Source organism: Podarcis erhardii, assembly GCF_964252035.2.
Source record: "Podarcis erhardii genome assembly, chromosome: 4".
NCBI lineage: Eukaryota > Metazoa > Chordata > Lepidosauria > Squamata > Lacertidae > Podarcis > Podarcis erhardii.
Window position 1 is genome coordinate 14468614 of NC_138508.1, and position 10353 is coordinate 14478966.

The following is a 10353-nucleotide window of genomic DNA, read 5'->3' on the forward strand; positions in this document are numbered from 1 at the left end:
AGGCGCAACGCCCCCCCCCACGCCCTTCTGGGCCCTCTGGACCAATGAGAGGCCAGCGGGGACTAGGAGGGCCCTCGGAGGCAGAGCGGGAACGCCCTCAAGCCAGCTTGCCCCCACCTCACTGTTTCCTCTTAACTCGCCCGCATTGATGAACAGGTTAAAAAGCTCAGGTCTTGATGAACAGGTTAAAAAGCACAGGTCTCCCTATTGGTGCTTGGGAGACTTCACTTTCTATATCTCTCCATTTGTGGGTTTTTTTTAATTTTATTTTATCTCTTTCTTTCTTTCTCTCTCTCTCTATCTATCTCTATCTCTCTTTCTCTCTCTTTGGCCATCACTCCTAGCCGAGTAAGATGGTCTTCCATAAACGCGGTTTTAACAATGAGTCCATAAGTGACTGTGGAGGCCAATTCTGGACCCACACGTCCTTCCACAGTGGGGACATTGGTTTATGGATGGGAGTTGATCCCTGTGAGGGTTTGCCACGCGTGCCTTCCTCTTAGCACGTTTCTCCCTTTTGTCCTGAGTTTGAGCATCTTCAAAGTCCATGACACCTTTGGGAAAGGCTGTTCTCCAACTGGAGTGCCCGCAGGCCAGTGTTTCCCAGTTGTCAGTGTTTATACTACACACACACACACACACACACACACACACACAGTGCTACCTTGGGTTACAAACACTTCGGGTAGTAGTACCTCAGGTTAAGAACTTTACCTCAGGATGAGAACAGAAATTGTGCACCGGCGGCAGCAGGAGGCCCCATTAGCTAAAGTGGTACCTCAGGTTAAGAAAAATTTCAGGTTGGGAACAGCCCTCCAGAACGAATTAAGTTCTTAACCCGAGGTGCCACTGTACACACACATATACATACACATACATACATACATACATATGTATAATTTTTATTGAGTTTTCATTTTTCTACATATCAAATTAAACATCCAATGACTTCCCAACATCCAATATTTTACTATAGCCATTCAAATCAATTTTCCACTTTTACATCGATCAAATATCATTTTCCCTCTCTTGAATTTATTTTAATGCTGCCAGCGTTTTCTGGCGCCTGGGAATTTCTGTCTGGGTCATTCCCCAAAAAAAGGATTCTGGTTTTGGGGGGAAGGTAAATTTAAACATTTTTTTCAGCTCATTATAAATCATTTCCCAATATTCTTTCACCTTTCTGCACGTCCAACATCTCTTTGTAGAACTGTCCATTTATTCCTGCTCTCTCTTTGCTGCTACTTAACCAATTCCTGCTCCGCAAGAGGACCTCCCCTCTTATTAGTTCAGTTATTCAAGTGTGCCAAGCGGGAATGTAAGCTCTCTCTGTTCAGCCTTCAATCTCGTGTGATTTGGCTTCCTCTGTGCTGAAGTGCTGAAGTCTGGGATTACATGCGTACCAATAACCCAAATTCAGCTTTCTGCCATGTCAAAAAATACAGGAATCCTTAAAAAAAAAAGTTGCAACCAGGGTTTTATTTTTCAGCCAGAACTTGTCAGAACTCAGAACAGTTCTGGCACCTCTCAGATGGGTGCCATTACCATTATAAGAGAACAAGGGGGGTGTTCATGGTGAGTTACAGCACCTCTTTTTCTAGAAAAATCACACTGGTTGCAACCCTAACCACACCAGGGCATCTGTCCTGAGTACAGTCATACCTCATGTTACGTCCGCTTCATGTTACGTTCTTTCAGGTTACATCCTGTGGTGACCCAGAAGTACCGGAAAGGGTTACTTCCAGGTTTCGCTCCTCGCGCATGCGCTGAAGTGCAAAATTATGTCACACGCATGTGCAGAAGCGGCGAATCGCAACCCATGCGCGTAGACGCGCCGCTGCGGGTTGCGCTCTTTTCATGTTGCGAACGGGCCTCCGGAACGGATCCCGTTTGCAACCAGAGGTACCACTGTACTAACACTTCAATTTTTTTACAAACTAGACGTTGGGAATTAGGGTCCTTGGAGCAGCTGAACCAATATCAGCTCCAAATCTGGGGGTGTCCATCACAGTGAAGATGCATTATTATTGTGCTAAAGTAGAAACCAGGGTGTTGATATATTTGAGGGTTTGCATAAACTGGAACAAGGAAGTTAAGCTGATTTCTGTTTGTTTTAGAAGAGGCTAATTGCATTTCTTTCTCCGGCCTGACTTGGGACGATGGAATGTGGTCGTGTCAGTATTCTGAGCAGAAAGGGCAGCATGCAGCAAATAGGAAGAATATGTGGTTGTTTTTGACCAAGCGGGGATATATTCAGCTAGGAGATAAACGCTGGTTGGGCAGCAGTGAGAAGCAGCTTTCTCCTCTCCCAGCATTTTTAGGAAAAGTTTCAAATGCTAGCCCCCAGCAGATGGAGACCTGTTGTATGTGTGTAAAAGGATTGTGGTCCTGAGGTGCCAGTCTTAAAAAAACACATGGTACAATCAGCTGTTATGTTTTCAGGCTGCAGATGAGGGTGGATTTTTTCAGCGCCCCCCCCCATTAAAAAACAACAACCTTGCATTCTGAAAGCAAGCACAGCAGGGAATGTGGGCTGTCGGTCCCTCCAGACAACCTGTTTATGCGGAGGTTAGATTATACCTGGCCTTCATTGAGCTCCTCGCCCTGCCCCTCAATTTTTAAAGGAGGTAGCTGTATGACACTCAGCATTCATCCTACATCAGGGTGTATAAAAATCAAATATTTATTTTTTTTTAAAAAAAAAAATTATTTAAATCAATTGTTTTTCATTTAAATCAGATTTTTTTCTGATTTAAATCGGATTTTTAAAATAAAATCCTTTTGGAAGAAAAATCTTTCTAAAAATAGTTTTCTATTTAGGTTACATTATAGTCCAAAGGCTATACATCAGGAAAGAAGGATTTGTTTTAAGTTTTTCATGTGTGCTAAAACCCAGTCTAAGGTTTTGGGTTTTTTTTAAGTTTAACCATATCAGTTAACAAACATGGATACATATGCTGTAATGTATAAGCAAATGTATTCCTACAATTTTTGTGCTCAATGTGAAAAGCATGCATGATTGCTCGATGATTGTGAAAAGTATGCACGATTGCTCGATGAGTGTGAAAAGCATGCACGATTGCTCGATGAGCTGCAACAAAACTTGCCACGCCCTCCCCTACCTCTCCTTCCCCAGAGCATTTGAATGAAACCGAAACTGACTTTTTAAAAGTTTGATCACACAATTTAAGATGGTCATTCTGCCTGGGAACCAAGCACCGTTGGAAGGCTGCATTAATAAAACTTGTAACACTCCATAAAAGTCTGCATGAAGCTAGGGCTGCCATCTCCCACCCACCCCTGGCTTTAGCAGCAGAGATAAGCAAAACCGTTTCCCCACTTTTTATCTCTGAAACAGGATAAGCATCTCCTGCTATATCCCCTCATGTTGAGCCATTAATGTTTAGCTGCCCTTACTTATTTAGGGACAGTTTCCTAAAAGCAAAGTGAGGAGTGAGCAAATTTGCTAAAACACCGCATAGTATGATGCTGCCTCTGTTATTACCATTGGTTTAGCTGCTTCAGTCATCTTTTGAAGAAACACTTTTCCAGCCCAAGGCTTTCCTTGATTATTGCAGTTTTAACATACCTTTTCTATGTTAGAATGCTTTATTGCACTTCTGATTGCTATTCTTAGTAGTCTGCAGTGATGCTTTTATTGTACAGTCGTACCTTGGTTGTTGAATGCCTTGGTACTCAGACATTTTGGCTCCCAAACACCCTGAAGTGAGTGTTCCAGTTTGCCAATGTTTTTTGGAAGCCGAATGTCCGAAGTGGCTTACGCAGCTTCCAATTGAGTGCAGGAAGCTCCTGCAGCCAATCGGAAGCCGCACCTTGGTTTTCGAACCATTTCAGGAGTCAAATGGACTCTCAGAACAGATTAAGTTTGACAACCAAGGTACAACTGTACAGGCATACCCCTACACACTTATGTGCGATCGACTCACACACATATACGTGTGGTGCTGGGAAACAAATTAATTGAATCACACCATAAAATGGTGGGAAACAGCTGAAGAGTCCTTGTGGCTTGTGAGGAGACCCCAGAGCCCATCAGTAAGGGCAGAAAAAGCCCCAAAGAGACCATAGATGCAGAGGGGCTTTGTTTATGCTGCTTGGCCTCCCTGCCTAACAGCTAACACTTGGGGCAGCGCAGCAGAAGTAGCTGCTTTCCTGCTTTCCTGCAGCCTCCAGCTGACTCCAGAGATCCAACTCTAGATATTTTTGTCTGGATTAGAAATAGAGCTGGAGAACAGCAAAAAGGGGTGTTTAGAGGGTGCTCCCCACTTACGAGATTTTCGCTATTGCATGGAGGCGCCTGGAATGTAACCCCCACATAAGTGGTGTGTGTGTGTCTGTATAGCTTTATAATATTTGCGTTTTTAATTTGCCGTACAGCGCTTAGAGATATTTTATATTTTAAGCGGCATATAAATGCTTTTCTAAATCCAGAGGTTGACATAGGTAGTATGGGGAGGGAGGATTTGTAGAGTGTTGGGCCCAACTCAGGGAGGGTTAAAGTTTTTCTCTGAGCTGTTTAGCAACTCATGTTTAGCCGGTGTTACACAAATGACTTTCTACTGCAACTAAGGTACTGTAAGACCGAAGTCTCCTAACAGTTCAGATTTAGCAAAATTCAGTTTTCAAGGAAGCTGGGTCGTTTGAAGGAACTCCTATTTTATCTATATGTTCAGGATTTCTGCGAGACGCAAGTGCCTCACAAATGGTTTGCTTTCATAGCAGTGCTGTTGTGTGGCTTGCCTTAATGGTCAGTCATAATGTTCGGGACATCTTAATGATGTCAGCTGGATGGGGGTGGAGGAAGTGAAGTTGAGGTACTCGCATTCACAATGGGAAAGAAAGAAATCAGGCCCGAAATAATGTTTCTCCATTTAGTTAAAATGGGTCTGCTCCTGAGGCCTGGAACAGGCAAAGTTCCCAATACGAATGCTACAAGTCCTATAGCCTGTCTCTCTCCTGTTTCTAGTTCTCATGATTCTTAATGGCGTGCCTGTCATGTTTGATTTATCATCCTTTAGTCAATAAATGCTTTAATCGAGCGTCTTGAGTCAGCTTGAGTCATCTGTTTGCAGGCCTAGCCCAACATATGTCATTTGGCTAACGGGTGACACACTGGCCATTGACTTTCATCCCCCCGCCTCAAGACTCTCATTTGAGATGTGACAAGAAATCTTTTTCCACAATGGTCTTGTCTGCTGAGCACCTCCTACATAAGGTTTGTGGAGGGCTCCGCCTCGAGGGCAGAGCTGTGGACTATATTCATTTCTAATTAGAAGGAGCCACAAATCACTTCAGAGGCAGCCTCCTGATGGCTGCCATTTTGTTTTTCCTACAATGCACTGAGCACTGAGTAGGGCCAATGCATTGGCGGGCAAACAAAATGGCGGCTGATAGCTGAACTGCAGCCACAGAACCTCTTGAAACCCAATATTTTCAAATGTGGCTCTCCTCTCCCACTCACTGGCTCCAGTGTGAACAGGGACAGAGGTTTTTTGACTGAGTCCTCCATGACTTCATCTAGCCAGGGTTGCCAAGCAGCGGCGGAGGAAGCCTGCGCGCACCCAAGCCACCACGTCTCTCCCACCCCCACCGCACCCCCTTTCTTCCGCCCCTGTTGCCAAGGTGGCTCCCTTGGGTGCAGTGATGCTTTTGAGTGATGCTCTTCCCCTAGTGCCCACAAGACCTTGGGATCCCCCTGCTCACTATCTGCTTGATCATGAGGGGGTGAGAGTGGTTACCTTCTTTTAAGAGAGAGCTTAAGTCCTATAGCCTGTCTCTCTCCTGTTTCTAGTTCTCATGATTCTTAATGGTGTGCCTGTCATGTTTGATTTATCATCCTTTAGTCAATAAATGCAGCTTGACACAGAGCTGAAGGGAGGAAGTCTTCTTTCGGTCCCCCCCCCCCCAAGATTCAGAGTAATGGTACTGGATCCGACTTTTGTCCAGGTCAAGTGAAAAAGTGAAGTGTGTGTGCACACACACTTATTCTTTCTGTGTTGGGAGGCAGGGACTGATTTGGGGAGAACCAAAGAAGTGAAAGAGGGTGATACTCATGGCATTCACTCACAAATCCAAATGTACTCACTTAGGAATTGGAAAGAAATTTGACCCCTTTTGCATATAAAGGTAAACCTACCTAATTCACACTTTCCAAAGCAATAACCAAAATACAGCAATCCTTCAAAAGTCACACTTAACTGAATTTTGCAATGCAGTTCTCTGATGCAATGATGCTTGCAAAAATTGCTATCTATATCTATAACTATATATTGGGATGCAGGTGGCGCTGTGGATTAAACCACAGAGCCTAGGACTTGCCGATCAGAAGGTCGGCGGTTTGAATCCCCGCAACGGGGTGAGCTCCCATTGCTCAGTCCCTGCTCCTGCCAACTTAGCAGTTCGAAAGCACGTCAAAGTGCAAGAAGATAAATAGGTACTGCTCCAGTGGGAAGGTAAACGCCGTTTCCGTGCACTGCTCTGGTTCGCCAGAAGCGGCTCAGTCATGCTGGCCACATGACCCAGAAGCTGTACACCGGCTCCCTCGGCCAATAAAGCGAGATGAGCACCGCAACCCCAGAGTCGACCACGACTGGACCTAATGGTCAGGGGTCCCTTTACCTTTTTATATCTATATCTATATCTATATCTATATCTATATCTATATCTATATCTATATCTATATCTATATCTATATCTATATCTATATCTATATCTATATCTATCTTCTTGTTTTCTTTCTTTACTTTTTAAAACCACTTATTATTTGTTGTATTTAAATTTAATTGCACAATATAAACTATTGGTGGGAAGTGCATAAAATTAATATATTAATGAAAATAACATACAAAATGCATTATATTAGAGGAAATTGCTGGCAAATCTGTGTAGTCCAAACTACATACAAACATTCTTATTAGGATAAATTCACACTGGATGAGTAAAATTCACAAATTGCCTCAGGAATGTTGATAGCTGAATTTAAGATTGGATAAATCAGCGATGGAGAGAATCAAAACTGACATATCTTTCCATCACCAGTGCCAGCGTGACTAAAATGGTTGGCAGCCCCTGACTCATTGGGAGTAAGTTGCTACAGGGAATAAGGTATTGGTTTTCTTGGGCTGAGGACTAATGCTGGAGGCTAGGCAGAAAGCTCATAGGGGCCGGAGTGAGCCTCAGGGCTGCCAGATGCCCTGTCTCATATCAAATGACAATGGCGACTGATTTAAAGGCACGGTCTTGCCACCTCCACAGAATCCAGCTTGAAAGTGAACAGTTCTAAATAGACAGGAAGGCAGTGTAAACAAAAGCCCTCCTTCTCCAGCAAAGAGAAAGTCACCTTTGGCAAATATTGATGTTGTAGGAGTGGATCTTTCGACAGAGAATGTGGTAGCACCAGTCAACCTGCAAAACAGATCTTGGAGAGGAAGAAAGCAGACGGATTAATAAATGACTCAGGCAGCGCCACCTAGATTCACTGGTGCTTTTTAACCAAGCGGAAGAGCATGTCTGCATATACTATTTGAATATACCTGAATATACTATTTGAAATATTTCCTGACCACTTTGGGGCACACAGACATATCCTCCAGTTCAGTCTTAGGTTCTCCTTAGGAGTCATTCCATTCAACTGGGTGCCTTTCCACTGCTCCTATTGTCGTCCATATGATATTGGGTGTGCCTCACAATTGCCTGGTGTGTGTGTGTGTGTGTGTGTTGAAGATATAAAGCAGGTGTGGGAAAGTTCTGGCCCAGAGGGGTCCCAATTTGGCCCGTGAGGCTGTTTTCCCCAAACCACGCTCATCCGCTCCGATATGTGACATTATACATGACCTCATCGGGTGTGGAACAGGTACAAGTGGCTACAAAGGAACAACCGGGAGCTTAAAGTGAGCTCCCAGTTATTCCTTTGCTGGAGCAAGGCACACTCCTGGTGACTGGGAGTGGCCACCGAGACCATATAATACCAGTCCTGAAAGATCTTCATTGGCTCCCAGTACGTTTCCAAGCACGATTCAAAGTGTTGGTGCTGACCTTGAAAGCCCTAAACGGCCTCAGTCCTGTATACCTGAAGGAGCATCTCCATCCCCATCGTTCTGCCCGGACACTGAGGTCCAGCTCTGAGGGCCTTCTGGTGGTTCCCTCACTGTGAGAAATAAGGTTACAGGGAACCAGGCAGAGGGCCTTCTTGGTAGTCATGCCTGCCCTGTGGAATGCCCTACCTTCAGATGTCAAGGAAATAAACAACTATCTGACTTTTAGAAGACATCTGAAGACAGCCATGTTGAGAGAAGTTTTTTATGTGCGATGTTTTATTCTGTTTTTAATATTCTGCTGGGAGCCGCCCAGAGTGGCTGGTGAAACCCAGTCAGATGGGTGGGCTATAATTATTATTATTATTATTATTATTATTATTATTATTATTATTATTAACCCCATCAGCTGATGAATGGTGGCATCAGACAAATGTTTGCATTGAAACTGCTGCTACAATAGAAGGGAAATGTGCCAGGTTAGCTGAAGCGCTGATGCAAACCACTTTGTGCTACTAATCCCTGCAGGAGACAGGTGTGAGCTCACCACCCAGAAGCCGATGGGTGGCAAGTTCAAGCCCACCGGATCCGCCGAGTGACCAAGTTCCCTATGGAGGACTCAACTGTGCACCCAACTCCTGCAGAAAGGAAGCTCGAACTCGCCTTCCATCACTTTGCCACCCACAAACCAGAAACTATCAAAACCTTTAATAATCAAACAGCGGGAGAAGTTCCAGCTGCACAGTAGCAGCTTGCAAAAAAATAAAAATAATAAATGACTTGACTGGAAAAGAACAGGATGTAGACTCCACCACCACTATTCTAAAGCAATGAGATAAGAACGGAAATAACAAAACAGACCATATTTGACAAGCCTCCCAGGAGTTGATTAGTTTAAATTTGCTTTCGTTTTGATGGCTTTAATTGGCGGTTGTTTCATTTCGCATTTGTAATGCTTGTGGATTTGAGGCGGTGAGACACAAAAATTAAAAATTAAATTTATGAAGGCAAGCATGAGGGTTTGCTACATGCCTGAGGGTCAGGCTGTTAACGGAAAAATTCGAGGGCTCCCTTGGACAAAAACAAAGACACCAACCAGGATAACTTGGAGCAAAACAGCAGCCCATACGCTTGGCCTTTATTGATCTGTTGCAACAGGGTGCTCCCCTCACTTGCAGGAGAGAGGAAGGACCCAGAAAAATGGTGTGCAAGGCTTTATAAAGACTTTTGAAATTGCCACCCTGTAGATAAAGACCACCCCCAGAAACATCATACATACATCACAGAAAGGAGGGGTTGAGGGAGGACTTGTGGTGGTAACCTGAGTGTCCTGTCACCTGGCTGGTTCCCCCTTTCCCCCTCCCCATGAGTACTTTCCAGGTGACAGAGGGGAGTTTGCAGTTTCCTGCCCCCAGAGGGAAGAGCTGATTATTGTCCTTTGTTCCAGTCCGTGCTGAATCCACTCCCATATGCAAGTTCTTTGTGATCTTGATGGTCTTCTGTCTAGGACCATCAGGGTTGGCATAGCAACTGGGCAGGGCTCCTGTGTATGTGCTGGTATGCTCAAGGGATTATGGCTGCCCTGTATCAAACCTTCCCCATTTTGTAGTCCTTTCTTCATGGAGTAAAATAAAAGTGGAACAGTGCAAATCCGATGTATGGTTGATTTTCTATGAATTTATAACAGAAGTGTAGTGTATGTAGTGTGTGAGTGTGAGTGTGTGTGAAGTTTGTACAAACTGAATGATGGGGGGTGGTTTCCTGCAACAAGGCTATTCTCATGAGTATAGCGGTAAGAAGAAGAAAAAGTGGTAACAAGCCTCTGTTACGGTTTCTGGTCTTGAACCATGACCAGAGAGACCTGGGTTCAAACCGGCCCCCCACAGCTATGAACTTGGAGGGTTACTTGAAGCAGCTACCATCTCCCAACATCACCCAACCTTGCCCGTTTGTTGTGTTTGATAAAATGGAGAGGGGGGGGGAGAGATCTTGGAGAAAGGGTATGATATAAACACAGCAAGTAATAGGCATTTATATCTTGTGCACAGCCCTGAGATCTACAGACGAAGTGTGGCATGCACATTAAACAAACAAACAAATGACAAACAGATAAAAACCATTCAATTTAAACCAGTTCAGTTCTTAGGTCTTTTAATCCCCGCCGGTCATTTCGTAAGTGCTTCACAGCAGAACAAGTCAGAATAAGGCCATGAATAACAGGCAGATGACTAAGAGGCTGGCATCCTTTAACAGGCAAACACAGCCCTACAAAATGCTGTTTATTATTTCTTAAAATCTT